The sequence below is a fragment of the Leptosomus discolor genome, chromosome 9 (assembly GCF_034619465.1).
Source record: "Leptosomus discolor isolate bLepDis1 chromosome 9, bLepDis1.hap2, whole genome shotgun sequence".
NCBI lineage: Eukaryota > Metazoa > Chordata > Aves > Leptosomiformes > Leptosomidae > Leptosomus > Leptosomus discolor.
The window spans coordinates 30,965,645-30,980,443 of record NC_141399.1 but is presented as its reverse complement, the minus strand read 5'-3'; the positions used below and the strand labels follow the sequence as shown (position 1 = coordinate 30,980,443).

The 14,799-nt window shown below is 40.1% G+C and overlaps 1 protein-coding gene across 1 annotated transcript in view; it reads left to right on the top strand.

Moving 5' to 3' along the window:
- FGF13 (fibroblast growth factor 13) overlaps window positions 1–14,799 on the top strand; it is a 254,323-nt gene that overhangs the window by 139,027 nt on the left and 100,497 nt on the right. The gene's annotated exons all lie outside the window — the stretch shown is intronic.

The following is a 14,799-nucleotide window of genomic DNA, read 5'->3' as shown; positions in this document are numbered from 1 at the left end:
CATGTCCCCCTTTGCTTGCCTGTTAGTGGACAGTATAATATAAGCCATGTACGGTATTGTTCTAGACAAGAAGTAAAGTGACGCTGCTTTTTCTTAAATAAAGTTTGTTTGTTTCAGCTCTCATCATTACACACTGCCCTTTTTTTGGCTGCCCAAAGTTGCTTGCTACTTAAACGGCATCAATTCCTAGTTGGTTCTTTCCAGTAACATTTCTGAAGCTGCACTCTGCTGAAAATATGGCATTTAGACTCAGATTCAGCTTGTCCCCAACACCTTTCACTCCATAAGGCTTCTGCATAGTGCTAGAGAATGCTCATGACAGCTGTACTTCAGTGAAGCAGGATGAAGTTTGTATGTAATGCACGCCTAGTTGCATTTTGGAAAATGAAATGCATGCAGAGCAGAAAAAAAATAAGTGGAATGTTTTCCTTTTCAGATAAAGCAAAGGTATGGTCTCTTCTAATGCTGTGTTTACTAATATGAAATTACTAATGAGGTATCTATATCTTTACCTTGTTCATCTAGTGTACATAAGAATAGACTATTTTAAATTATATATTTAATATTAATTTTTAATATTTTCTTTTATTGTTCCATATGTGTTTTGCGTTACTGACTCATATTCTACATGGTAAGCTTTCTACTTTTTGCATAAGCTCCAGTATCTACCAAGACTAATAATGCTACTGCTGGTAGATGTATTTTAAGATTAAATATTCAGGGATGGATTCTGCCACAATTGAGTCTGCAGGAATGGCAAAGTGAGCAGGTTGGAGTCCTTCCTCACAAATCACTTGTATTATTCACTCTGTAATGATGGGCATCAGGTCCTGAGCTGTCACTGTTAGCCCAGACCATTTGAATCAACTGCTTTCTCCTGTTACAAACCCCAGATTTTGCATGAATGTTCTATGCACAACTTTGGGAGATCTGAGTCTTTTTAAATAACAGTATTTTATTAAAATAGCATTTCTTTCTTATCTCACCAGAAATATTAAGTCTGACACAACCACTGGTGTAAGTTGTGGGGAGAGGTTTTTTGTATTAGTGATGATACAACTGAATATTAAAATTGGGTTTTGAAAACAAAGTCTAATTCTCCTATCAGTTCTGGGGCTGACTTGAGAGAAGCTGTGATTTCATAATGCTGAACTCAATAAACATGAAGGAAAAGTGAATCCCATAACACCTCTTCTGGATTAGCAAATGTAATGAATTTCCTCTCATCTGCCTGGGTTTGTGGTGTTCATGAGTAAATTCTGAGCTCAGAACTGTTCATGTCAAGCTCCTCTAGGAAGGTGATGACAACTGAGCTACTAGAGGTGTTTAGCATCATTGGCAAGTGATATTTGGTTGAATGAAAGATTCCACATGAGCCATAAGAAGAAGGGGCCTAAACTTGGTGTCATTGACTCACATGCTGTATTTCAAGTTTTCTTTGTGCTCATATGTAACTCCAGCAGAAGCTGATGGTCATTTCAGTGGAACTTATACTAGGAGCTGGATTCCTGCTAGGGACTAGCTCTTAGCTAGGTCTGATCACTTTCAGTGAGTAGATCAACAATTTATGCGCTAATGGCATGTTCAAGAGGAACAAAAGAAGTGGAGGTGTGCTGGGCCTTTTATCTCCAGAGCATGAGTCTCCTGGGAGCATGGTTTGGCTCAATCTTGAAGAATTCAGGATCTACTGGGAGAAGCTTCCAAGGGGCAGGCTCTAAGTGAAGACTCTGGAAGCATTGGTTCTGCTGTATTGTCATCTGGAAGCCAGCAGCTGCTCTTCTTAGATTCTCCATAAATCTACATACTGTCTCTCTCCAACAACAGCCGTGTCACTCCTTCCTCCATGGCATATGGTATTATTAAACATTCTTACTGAAAACATTTAGTTCTAAGAGGAAAGCTTTTCATCTTTTTCTGCAGTATACCAGGATGAATGCCTCTTCCTCTTCCCCTTTGTGTTCCTCCTCCTTTCCTCCAGGAATTTTGCATTACTAGACAGGCCAGAAGAAGCCATGGCCCTATTGGCTTGTCCCACAACCATCTGAGTTGGTGGGAATTCATAGAGGTATCAGTTTTTATTGTTGTGTGATTTCTATATATGTTTCTGTGAAAGATGTTGCCCCTAGCATGAGCGCTAAAATATATGTTTAGGAGTCCTTTTAGCCTCTGTTGCAGCTTAAATTGCTTGGGCAGCATTGGTCTTTTTCTTCAAAATCTGTGAATTGCCTGGCAAGGGTGTTAGACGGACTGAAAGACTGATGTGTGTCATCCTTAGTGGTTTGTTGGCATGAAGCTTGAAAAATTTTGAGTATGAAATGGTCTGAACTGTGCTTTCAGTGCAAACACTGAAACAGTCTGTTGAAGTTAATGGAGTGGCTGAAACAAACCTTACCTGAATACCTTCTAGTGTGAACCCAGCAGTTAACAGCTCACTCGTGCTGTGAGGATGAATGGAAATAAATGTTTAAACTTGTTACTGTAGCATAATATACACATTTTTGAAGTTACTGAAAAGTATGGCAACTAAGAGTTTATTAGGAAAGCTTTCTGAGAATATGTCATAATGGAAGTTTTATGGAAAATTGCAGACTTGAAAGACACTGCAGGGTATAAAAATGTACTTTATCTGCTGAGTAATGACATGGGAATACACAGTAAATCCTGCATGTTTCTAACTTTGCAACTCTTTGCCTAAATATTTCATTTAGATGATGGATTTCTTTTCTGCACTTTTTAACCACTTTCATACAGGGTCAATTCTTGGGGAGCCTCATTTATCACTTTGGGATTTGAACCCCCTAGCCGTGTATTATGATACCAGGTAAAAGATTTTCCTGGCTTTTTGTGAGGGTGTTTGGGGGATGATCTACTATTTGCTGAATGACTTAAATACCACCTCACTCTGGTTTCTGAACCAGGTGGCCCATCATATCTCATATCTCAGGCTGATTTCTAAAAGCAAGAGAAGGAATGAGAAAATTAGATTCATGTTTCCTAAATTAACCTCACTTGGCTTCTTGTTCTTTTCCTAACACCCTCCCTGCCAGTCTTTTTCCTGGTAAACATGGAAGGAAGGAGGAGAACAATAGGAAATCACAACAATATTATCTTCCCAAAATGTGGAAATTTCCATTTGGGTCTAGTGCCAGCAGGGGGATGTCTGTCAGTCTGGACCGCAGTTCAGATAGGATGCTGCCTTTCCTAATGTTATGGGAAACTTCGGACTAAGTTAAAAGATGAACTGCTGCTTTATTCTGCATCATTCCAGCTTTGTTTTGTCAAAGTCATTCTACAGTTTACAATGTTGTGGATCTCTCAAATGCAATAAAACAAGCGGACCTGACATCCTTACCTGGATGCTAGGTCCTGTGGGCATTGTGCATTGCTGCTGCCTGGATGTAGTTGTAAACAAATTCCCTCAAGCCAGGAATACACTGCTAGCAGAAGGGCCATCTGAAGTACATTTTGCAGCTATTTGTTCTCTTAAATAGTTTAAACATAAGCTGCTGCTATCTGTATAAAACATGGTTACATAAAAAGAAGTCTGCTCCTGGAAAGCTAATTTGAGTTGGGTTGTTACATTCAAAGGAGGGAATATAATGAGAGAAATGTTTTTTAAAAACACCCATTGGTTAGTCACAGTCACATAATCAAGAGTCTTGGCCTCTTGCCCACAGTTCTGTTTTCACGTGGGATTTTTTTGCCCTTTTTTTTTTTTTTTTTGGTAACATTTAGTCTCCCTCCAGGCATGCATAACCTTTTTACACAGAAAAGCAGACAAGCATGGCAAAATATATATTGGGGATGGGAAGAGGGAAATCTGGGATAGCAGCTGGTAATGAGGAAAGGCAGCTTTTCTCAACCAACAGGAAATCTGATTAGATAGAAAATGTTAAGGATGCTAATGTGAAACAAGCAGCTTTGCGGTTGCCCTTGACAATGGCTTATTATCTTCATCCCTAGCAAAGGGATGACTGGCAGAGCCAGTCCTCGGGGCGAGGAAAAGGTAGGACATTTAAGCACATTATGTGGGAGGCTGGCTCTTACGCCTACTCCGTATGCACATGCAGTTTTGTCACCAGCAGAAATTCAGAGCCTTTATGTTGTCATACTGAATGTCCCTTTGGTGCTCCAAGCGTTGTGTCATCACTGATAGTACTGTTACTTGGCACTCTAATTATACGCTTTTCTTCTAGTCCACATCAGTCCTATTAGCCCAGCTCCCTCATTTAATTATGTTAATGCATGCTCATTTCTGCATTTTAGAGGAGAAAAAGAATGGGGAGGAGAACCTGTATTTGAAATCATGGAGAACTGTGAGAGGTTTTTAAACTTTACATATTGTTAAGAACTGAAAAAGACTTTATATTCCAGTGGGGAACAATAGAGATGAGCCATGTGAAACATAGGTACAGCCGCCTGTGCCAGTCATGTCTGAGATGTTCAGACCCAGCACACTTGGCTGTGAGACACAAGCAAGGAGCTTCAGCATCTGTGCTGTGGGTGTGTTCAACCTCAGATTTAATCTGGACCAACGGGCCCCTGAAAGGAACTCACTGGTTCATTGAATAGGGGCTCCTACTAAAAGATCCCTTGATACTAAATTAATCACATTTTGTAATCTTCCATGATGTTTTTCATCATGTCTTCTGCTTTCAGTGGAGGTGAAAAGTGAAGCCTTGGTATCCCATTTGCTAAGGCTCTTGCCAACATGAGTCCCCTTTCCTCCTGCAGCTAAGCTTTCTGGCCTGGAGCAGTTCATCCAGGGAGGGAAGAGGGAGGGCATTGCCTGGTGGTGGGCCCTGCAGCCCTCAGTGCTCTCATCTTCAGCCTTTCTCTCAGCAAAACCTTGTTCTTCAGTCTGCTTTTGCCTGCACCTCTTGGGTCTTCCTGTGGGAACGTGAAGCTTTCACCTTGCCTTGCTCCTGAGTCCTAACACCGGCAAGATGCAGCAATGAGCAATGCCTGAGCCTTGTCAAATACTGAATGAAAATCAGCTCTAAATCCTGTCTGTCTGGATACACATGAAGTTGCTGCAGCTATGGGACCATATCTGTAGCGAAGGATGATCTAAAGGGAGTGACATAGACCACAAAAGCCAAAGGTCTAAAGCTGCCACTGTTATAATGGTGTTTTCCCCCAAAGAGAAACCGACTTTGACTTGAGTGATTAAGTGATAATCTTCTATTTCAGAGCAATGGGAAGTGGTGGTGACAACTGCACTCTTATTTTCTTCAGATACTTAGTACATAAAGTGGAATAGCTTGGTCCTATAAGTGGCTGAGCCCTCTTGCCCTGATCCTCCAAAGCCTTTAAGTACATGATTAACTTTAAACATGTGAGTGCTCCCAGCAGAGTCAAAGGGGTTGGGATGTATTTAATGAGCTTACCTGAAAGCAGTCTGGGCCTAGCTTGGGTTCAGGCTCAGACAGTGCAAATCCAGAATAATTCCACCAAAATCCAAGATTTACTCAATATTTACTTGTCTGCAAATGAGATCAGAACCCCCTGGTAGAGTTTAATTTGACTTCTTCTTTTCTTATTCCCTTAGGAGTTTTATGTGGTCCTTATTGCCACAATGATTCGTGATTGAACATGCACATCATCATAGCACTCTTGTGCAGTAGGGAAATTTAATGTTTCTGGTTATAAAGAGGGAAGTGATGGACTTGATTCTCAAAACTATTTGGGCACCTCATCAGCATTAGTAACAGTAACACTGCCTTCTGAATTGGCTGAGCACTAGGTATTTAACAATATATTATCTTTGGAAGATTCTGGGGTGTGACACTTCTAGCCATGCAGAAATAAAGCAAAGTTGGGAAGTCAACATTTTTCTATGGACTTAAACTTAGAAGCTGAGTTTTTCATCTTTCTGTTCAGCAGCGGCTCTGTGGCAGCCTGTGCCAGCTGCACTGCCAACTTCCTCCAGCCTTGCCTTCCTCTCACCTCCCACTGTGTGTTTGTGCATTGACCTCTGCTTCAGTAATCTCCTCCACCAAATGCCGCCTTTTCTCACCATGTGGGTTAAGGAGTGGCTCAGCACTAGGTGAGCCCAGTGCCAGCCGTGGCAGGAGTGGTGGGGTGGCATGGTGAGGGACAGAGGACAGGGGGACAGGAGCAGCCAGCATTAGGAGGTAATGCATGAATGGTGGCAAGTGGTTATGTTCTTATTTCAGCTTTACCCTAAACTGTTAACCTCTACTACTACTTTAATTTTCTGCACCTTATTTACATTCCACCAAGTACTTGGTTCTATGTTTGATGTTTACACATCCAGCTATGTGCTGCCTTATAAAAACTGTCTCTTTTTAAGGTGTCTGGACATGATTTAAAGAATAAAATTCACTGTTTAAAGCCCTGAGCAGGAGGCGTCTAATTGTTGATAAAACACTTCTATCAGCAGGTACTAGAGTGATTACCAAGTGTATATTGAGGAAGGCATTTGAGGTTTTAAGAAAAGTTACTAAATGTAGAGTTTCAAATGGCTTGCAAATCTCTTTTGTTACTGAATTCACATGTACCTGCCACCTCACAGGACACAGTTCAAGAGCTTTCCTTAGGGCTTTAGTTAGATTATGGGAGGCTTGGAGATCAGGGTTATGCACAGCCATGATTCCTGCATCCTATTGATATGCTTTGCTAATTGCTTTTATCTAATACACCTGCCAGGTTATTCCTACCTCCCTGAAAAATAGGGATTACAGCTGGAAGATCCTTCTCACTGTGTATGCACACATCTCAGTCCAGGAAATAGCATGCACACCTTAGCCTGTTTGTCAGACTCAAATCTTCAGCATAAAGTGTCTGGAGGAAATTAAGATAAAATATAAGGAATAAGGTAGCCCAAGCACCCTCCTTCTGGTAGAAGAAGGATTTCAAACTTAACAGTGCCACTGCTCTTCCCAGGCTGCTGTCCAGGCCGGCAGCTCACAGAGGGGGAATTCAGCTGGTGTCTGGCATTGATGGACCAATGCTCACCCTGCAGCTGCTTCTTACCCAGCGCGCTTCAGAGGAGCTGATATTTAAGTCATAGTTCCTGCAGGCTATAACCTTTGATCAAACCTAATGTTGTAACGTACCTTTGTGTGTAGACCTGCTATTGAATCCCTAGTCCCTTTTGGTCAATGTTCTTTTTTTCTGCTAGATGCTTTCTGTAGTGCCCAGATGTTTTCTGACCTCTGTAAAGCATGGTCAGATTTCAGCCTTCTAGTTGATGCTGAATTTCAAGGATATGCAGACCTCCCTTTCTGGATAACTGTCCTCATAGAGTCATCAACTGGGTGGTCCCAAGTCTGTAGGTAATAGATACACCAGGAGAGACACTAAGAGTCTTCACAGTACTTTTATTTGCCATCTCACCTGGCCACACAAATAACAACTTGGAAATTAGTTGGTTTGTTGAATTGGGTTTTCCTGGTGGAAAATTTCAAAGGTGGAACAGTAATTGTGAACTGTATAATTGTTAGCCAAATTTGCACTTTGTAGCATCAAAGAAGTTTAAGTAATGGCATTAGGAGCAGTTTTAGTGCTTTTATTTCAAGACGATGGGGTTTACTTCTCAAGCTGGAGCTGGCCTCACCACTAAACAGGTTATGGCAACCTAAAGAGAACTCTTATCTCTTACCTTGCCTGTGTACTCTTCAAGGCAAATCTTTCATCTACGCCTTTAGCTATTCTGCTCTCATCTCAGAATAAATATTCACTATGGAGACAGTATCTGGTACTTAGCATATCTCAAGTAGGACATTTAGACCAAATGAGTCACACTGATGTTCTTTTCTCATCTCATCTGAAAAGGATGCTTTGAGAGCTTCAGAGAGTGCTCCCTGTATGGAGGAAGGCCTTTGTCTTACTACTTTTTCATTCCATGACTCTCCTGAGAAAGCGTCAGACTTCACTCTTCAATCTGTCCTCGTTTTAAATAAGATGTGGTTCTTTATTAATAATGAAGGTTTTTCTTTGTACCTTATTCAGCTACATGGCCCATCATAATTATTGCACAACCCTTTATCAGTGGTAACGTCTGTAGTATTTAAATACTGGCCTTTGGGTTGAGAGCACACCCAATTTTTCATGCTGGTCTAGGTTAGGACAAGTCTGGAAACAAGGAGTTATTAAGCTTTTTAGCTATCACTGGAAAGTTGTTTCCTTTCCCAAGTCAATTGCTTACAAAAGTGTGTACATGGTACAGCAGAGCATAGTGCAGAAATCCCCTAACTACCATCCCACATCTAAGCAGCCCAGTGCAGCACCATGCAATGGTGCTAGTTATCTCAGGGATAATTAGATTGAGTAACTCACAGTATTATGTTGCAGCATGTCTATGGTTTCCAGTTCCAGTGTTAGCTCAGCCCAAATCTAACTCAGGGGTTTCTGCTTTTCATTCCGTCAACAGTCTGGGCCTTCAGCAGCTGATACCTCTGAGTGCACATCAGCAGCTGATACCTCCGAGTGCACAAAAGCAAAGCCACAACAAATAGCAAGTTTATCAGAAAGTCTAGCAGACTCCTTACCTCTAGGATTATCTGGAGAAGAGGAGGAATGTGGTCTTACTTCGAACTCAGACTGGTCTCCATGTGCTTCCTCAACTCTGTGTTGGTCTCTCATGCTTCTCCTTGTTCTGGATACTGCTCTGTCAGAGCTGCAGATGCTTTCAGAACAAAGCTGAGGAATTTTGAGTGCAGTGCATTTTGTTTCAAATATGTGGTGATCATACTATGCAGTAATGTGGGTTAGTGTTCATTTGTGATTGTATAAGCAGTTAACTTTTGGTGGTAGTACTTTTGTCTCTATTTTTTATTCTCTTTTAGGTGTCCTGACCAGTAAAGGTAAAGAAACTGAAGAAGCTTTACCCATACTTAAGTGAGCACAACAGAGGTCCAAACATTGCAAAAGGCCAGAGTTTTCTTAGAACGCTTATGTAAAATTATTGAATACTTTTTCAGTAGTATATGGGAGTTTGGGAAAAAGTCAGTGCTTAGATTGTTTCATATTCAGGTTTTTGCTCACTGGTATCTATTTACAGAGTTTTCCTGCTGTATACAAGTTCTTTGATTTTACTTATATGCTTTAAAAAAACCCCATCTTTTGTAGAAGAGTGCAAAATATTTGCACATCTTTTAAACTAGCTCTTGTCCTCCAGGACAGAAAGGTGTACTATCAAGCAATGGTGTTCACAAAGACTGAACGGGTGATTGCTGGGTATTGATCCCAGCGTACATGTTTGCTTCTTCCTACCATGTGTTTGAAAACACTGAGACAGACATATTTTTTTTTTCCTGAAAGACTGAGATTATGAAGAGGTAGATTAAACCCTAAAGATTACAAGGGACATCAACCTGCAAAGGTTCTTGACCTGCAGAGGTGTATCCAGCACATGGCTGTACATCCTCTTCAAGTGACAGAATGTTTCTTGAACTCCTACTGTAAAGAAAATTATGGTGCATTTTGGAAACAAGGAGAAATCCTTTCTCAGATGTCTTGGATACTCCTGATCTGAAGCTGTCTGCCACAGTTTTCATGTGTGCTAAATAATTCTTGCATGTTGATTTAGCAAGGAAAAAAATGAAGAATATATACAACTTACTGCACAAGAAGTATTTAGGGACTAGCTGTCTTTCATGCTTGACATTTTCACATTACACAACAGTCCCTTCTAGAAGGCTTATTGGTGTAGCTGTTTTAGTTCTTACTGTTCTACACTATCTGGTTGAATTTAGCACGCTCGACAGAACAAAAATCTAGAGGCCACTCTTCGGATTTCTGCCAGCATTATTAAGCCAGATTTTAATTTGTTTTGTGTGGCCCTTGGCATAGAGAAGTCAGAAGAGCACCAGTGTATAGAGTGATGACTGAGTGTAACATTACACAAATATCTAAGCATCTTGGTTGTTTTGCTGGAGCCCTGCACAGAAGACAAATGAAGTGGCCCAACCCTGCTTCCTCCTAATTGCTCTGATTGAGGTTTAGGGTTCTTAACAAATATTTTCTAAATAACAGCCTAACCTTTCTCCTTATGCTTGGTTTTCCTTCTTGTTACAATACACCTCCCTCAGGGATTTTTTTCCTTGGATCTTGTGGAAGAGGCACATTTCATTCCTCAGCTGTGTTTCTTGCAACCTTTATGAGAAGGTTAGAGGCTTAGCTGCCCCTAGAGCCTCACACCCTTAGAGAATGAAACTCATCAGTTTACTATAGAGAATGAAAAAGTATCTATATCCCTGAATCAGCAGAATTCACTCCATTGATGCATCAATAAACTGTCATGAGACTTCTCAGGGCGTGGAGGTCTTTGCCAGTAAACTGTGGGCTGATAACTTCAGGAATAGGGGGGTTTTCAGTCATATCTTCTGCTTGCCCTCATGGACGTCATTGCTTTTGGAAGCTTTACCAACTTTGACTTCAATGTGGTGAAGACAGATGGGGCTGCAGAAAGAGTCAGCGATGAAGACCATTTGCAGGACAAGAATCTGAGACTGCAGTGAATGCAGTGCTAAGTTTACCATCTTTTGAAAAAGATGTTAACAGCACAAACCACATCTGTGGTGACTGTCAGTCTGTTCTCTAAACCTGCCTTTCCTCTGAACAGTCATACTGTTTTTCACTTCTGCAACAGGTGATGCCATATATGACACTTAATTGTAAGAGTTGTTAAAAATGTAGAGTTTATTTCAGTTGTGCACCTTTGCGTAATTGGTGCCTGCTCCTGTTTCTCTTTCTTTGCAACTCCAGCTTGAGTCAGTAGTTGAAGACCGAGTTTTACTCTCTAGTTCCTCTTACCTCTGGTGAGTAAAATCATTCTCTCATTTCAGACAAGTGGCAAAACTGACATCAAATATTGCTAGTGTCTCTCAAATATTGTTAGTAGAAAAAGTTTAAGCTTCACATAGGATGTTCCCTTCTACTGCTAAACTATCAGCATTAACCCAGTAGAGTTCATATGGCTGGCCTTTTTACGATAAATTTAGATCAAATACACTGTAAAACCAGTAGTAAGCAAAAATTTGAATGGGTCTTGAGCTGCCAAATGCAAGTAGTTTCTTAAATCACTTGGATATTAAATCAGATAAATGTAAAAATGGTGAGAGATTTTGCTGGTCTTTGTACTAATAACAAAGGAGCATGTTTAGGAAATTACTATTTGAACTGAAAATAATTTTATGTAGAGCATTTAATACTATGTGCAGTGTAATGTGCAGTCACTATTATATGACTCTGGATATTTAAAAAAATGTAATGCTAGTTATTTCAAAGTTGAGGGAGGCTCTGAGTCAAAACAAGCTTTCCTGCTGAAGAGCGTATTCTTTATGATATGCAATTGCTACTCAAGTGGAAGTTATACATTCTCTAAAATTCAGATGCTCTGCTTCAAAAATTCCTTTACCCCTTTATAGTTTCTTTCCTAATAGCAGACAAGGAGGTTACTTAAAATCACTTGCCTGCTACGTTGCTGAGCTAGCCACCTTCAAGGCATGCTGATTAGCCTTGAGGAAGACTAAGCAGATAGCCAAAAGGTTCCTGAACTAACCCAGACTTCTCTTTAAGAGTGATGACCTTCTAACTAAAGATTAGTATGTTGTTTTAAAGGATGGCAATTTCTCCTGTGGAGATTTCTCTTGGCTGCTTATTCTTTGGCACACTAAAGTACATGCTTTTCTAAGAACACCTGTTCTGTGTGTAAATAATATTTCTTTCAAATTCAGAATACAGGAGAACATTCTTCAGGACATAATGGCAGCAGATGCTTATCTTATGTGCAAGCTGGTACCATGGGTAACCATGGTCTGATGAGTTGATAGGTCATGTCCACTGAAGACACTTTTGAAGATAAATGTACTTTTTGTTTGCTGAAAAACACTTCTGTTGCCCATTCCTATTAATTTTAATTTGAAATCAAGTTGCAAATAAGTGTGGACTAATGATCAGGATGAAAGATGGGTTGAATAGGGTGGCAAACAATGACAGGAGATGGGTATAAACAGCATCAAGGAGACAAAGGCAGTTTTTGAACAATAAAGCATTGTGGTACGGAGGAGGAGATGCTGAAATGGGAGAAGCCGAGTCTGATGATGGGGAAGAAAAGTCTGCTAGGAGAGTGGTTAAAAAGCTGGTAGTACAGACAGCTCAGCAGGGTGCTTCTGGATGAACTTGTTGGTGCTGCAGGTGAGCTCCAAAATTGAAAAAGAGGGGGATCCCTGAGCTCCAACAGAGTTAGAAAGCTACTACATTAGAAAGGAGTTGGAAACTTCTGGATGAAAACCTAAAAGTGTGAGAAATGACCTGGAATGGACAGAGATATCCAAAGAAAAACAGATTAGTTACTCAGCTGTCACTTTGTTTTGAGTAATATCATCTTTATTATGCCAGAGAAACAGGATCTGTTCTCCTTGGGTTGTTCTGCCTCACCATGTGAAGATCAGGCCCCATGAACCGACTGGACAGATGCACAAAGCACAGCAGTTTCTGCTCTTAACTCCATGTTCAGAGCTCTGTACATACCATCATATGCATGAAATTATTTAATAATATAAACGGTAGGTTCCAACCACACAAGTAGTTGTCCATAACCTCAACTTATATATTTTTATTGAAGTACATTGACTGCTGTAGAAAGCTGACAATTTATATCTGATCAGGTGTATTTATGGGCAGGTCCTTTAATTTGCACATGCAAATGAAAACATGCATAACTGTTCGTCCAAGAGACTAACTGAGGAAATTTGAAGGGTAATGACAATTTGTTTCCTATAGCAGAATTTGTACTGCCTCAACAGAATTAAAAAGCTGCCTTTTAAAAGCAAATGTCTCAAAAGGACATCATTAAAAAAAAAACAAAACACAGCAACAACAAAAAACCCACAACCCAAGCCCAACGCTCCTGCCAGGTTTTTTTTTTAGTGTTGTGTTTTGGAGTTGGATTATTTTTTAGAAGTTCTATTGCCAACTTTTAAAGTCAGCTTGTTTCCAACATAATGATGTTGAGATGGATGCTTGCCGACATTTTTCTTTGTAAGTCCTTGGCCAGATTCTTATTTATGGGTAAAATTGGAATTCACTCATCCTAGGATGGATGTGGTGAGAGTGATAGTTGGCTTCAGGTCAGCTTACTGTCTGAGTTCTGTAATAGATCCCTGAAGGTTTCATCACATACCTTTCAAAGGCACCAGTGGCTTAACTTGGTGTTGCAGAGGAGTTCTATATTTAGCTGTCCTCTCTTACAGGAGCCGTTTCTCATTCATGTGCCATACTCTCTACCTTCATTCCTTGTTTTATTTCTAGCAATCTTTCTGTATAACCTGTGTTTTCATGAATCATTCTGTTTCCTTCTGAGTTGATGTCTGAGCTCAATCTGTTGTTGTTCTAAGAAGTCCATCTTCTCTCTGTTTTGTTCTAGGAAAAGGATTCTGGCTGGGAGGCAGGAGCACCCTGTAAGATGCTGTCAGCCTTTTGGTCTCCTAGAGTTGATATCTGTAATGAACGCTTACTTTTAAGGATGCAAATCTGTAGGAATATTTTCTGTGATGAACGCTTACTTTTAAGGATGCAAATCTGTAGGAATATTTTTTTTTTAATAATCCGTAAGTCAAGATTTATAAGGGAAAACAAGCAAATTAAACTCACTCACCAGATATCTCAAGAGACTTCTATTGCCGTAGGTTGGTTAGAAAGGAAACGTTCGTTAAAAGGTTCAGTTATACTACTTTGATTTAGGATGGGACTCCAGGGAAGGATCAAAACAGATTGGTTCTTGCAGTTGGTAGTATGAGCAAATTCACAAATAGTTTAGGGCTTCTTTATGGTCTTTCAAAATCTAGTGGCAGCAGTGTTAGAGTATGGGACAGTTGATGTCTGATTTCTCCATCGCTGTAATAACAAGACTTGTTATTTCTTGTGTAATATAACTTGTTCAAATTGGCATTGCCCCGTTTGAAGTCAATGGATCTTGAAGCTGTGAAACAGAGGAGTTGCAGGAGTGGAGTGAGTATTGGCTGAGAACTGACTCCTAATACTTTCTTCCAGCTTCTTGAGAGACTAAATACTCAAGGTTGATTTCATATGTAATGCTGCCAAATGTTCTAGGAATTGTCTGCCACTCCATTAAGCTTAGCTGCAATGAAGGTCCTGTAAAGAACAAGTGATAATGGCTTTGCCTGCTTCAGATACTCCTAATAGCCCTTCTTCTCAGTAGTCTATTAAAAAACGAGTGAAAGGGGAGAAGAAAAAGAAGATGATGATGAAATCCATATGCACAAAACTGAGAGATCTTATCTGGAACTGGATCTTCTGCAGCTTTTAAGAATGTCTGTAACATGAACCCTGAAGACTTAGGAGCGAAGTTCTTTCAAAACTGGCTGTTGTTAAGGAAGGAATGTGGTTCGTCAAAAAAGGGGTGTGGCTGTGCAAATGTGCCATATAATTGCATGGGTCACATTTCATTATCAACTTTGCATTGCAGAAATTGATTACTTCCATTTGGGGTCTAAATTAAGCCAAGAAAATATTTTCTGTTTTTTTCTCAAATTGGTTTTTTTCTTTCTTCTTTTTTTAAAATTTTTTTTGATAGTGTAATTTTATGGATTCCCTGCTCTGCTTTCCAGCTTTGATACTGTGAGATCCGAACATAAATAGGAACTTGTGACAACCTGAAACTAGACTGGCTTTAAAATCTGTGTTCTTAAATGGCATCTGGCTTTGAGATGACTTTGGGATGTGCACAGTCTCTCTCTTAATCACTTTTATTAATTGTACTTCCTGAGCTCCTCTCTGCTGAGGAAATTCCTAGTTTAGTGGACAAGT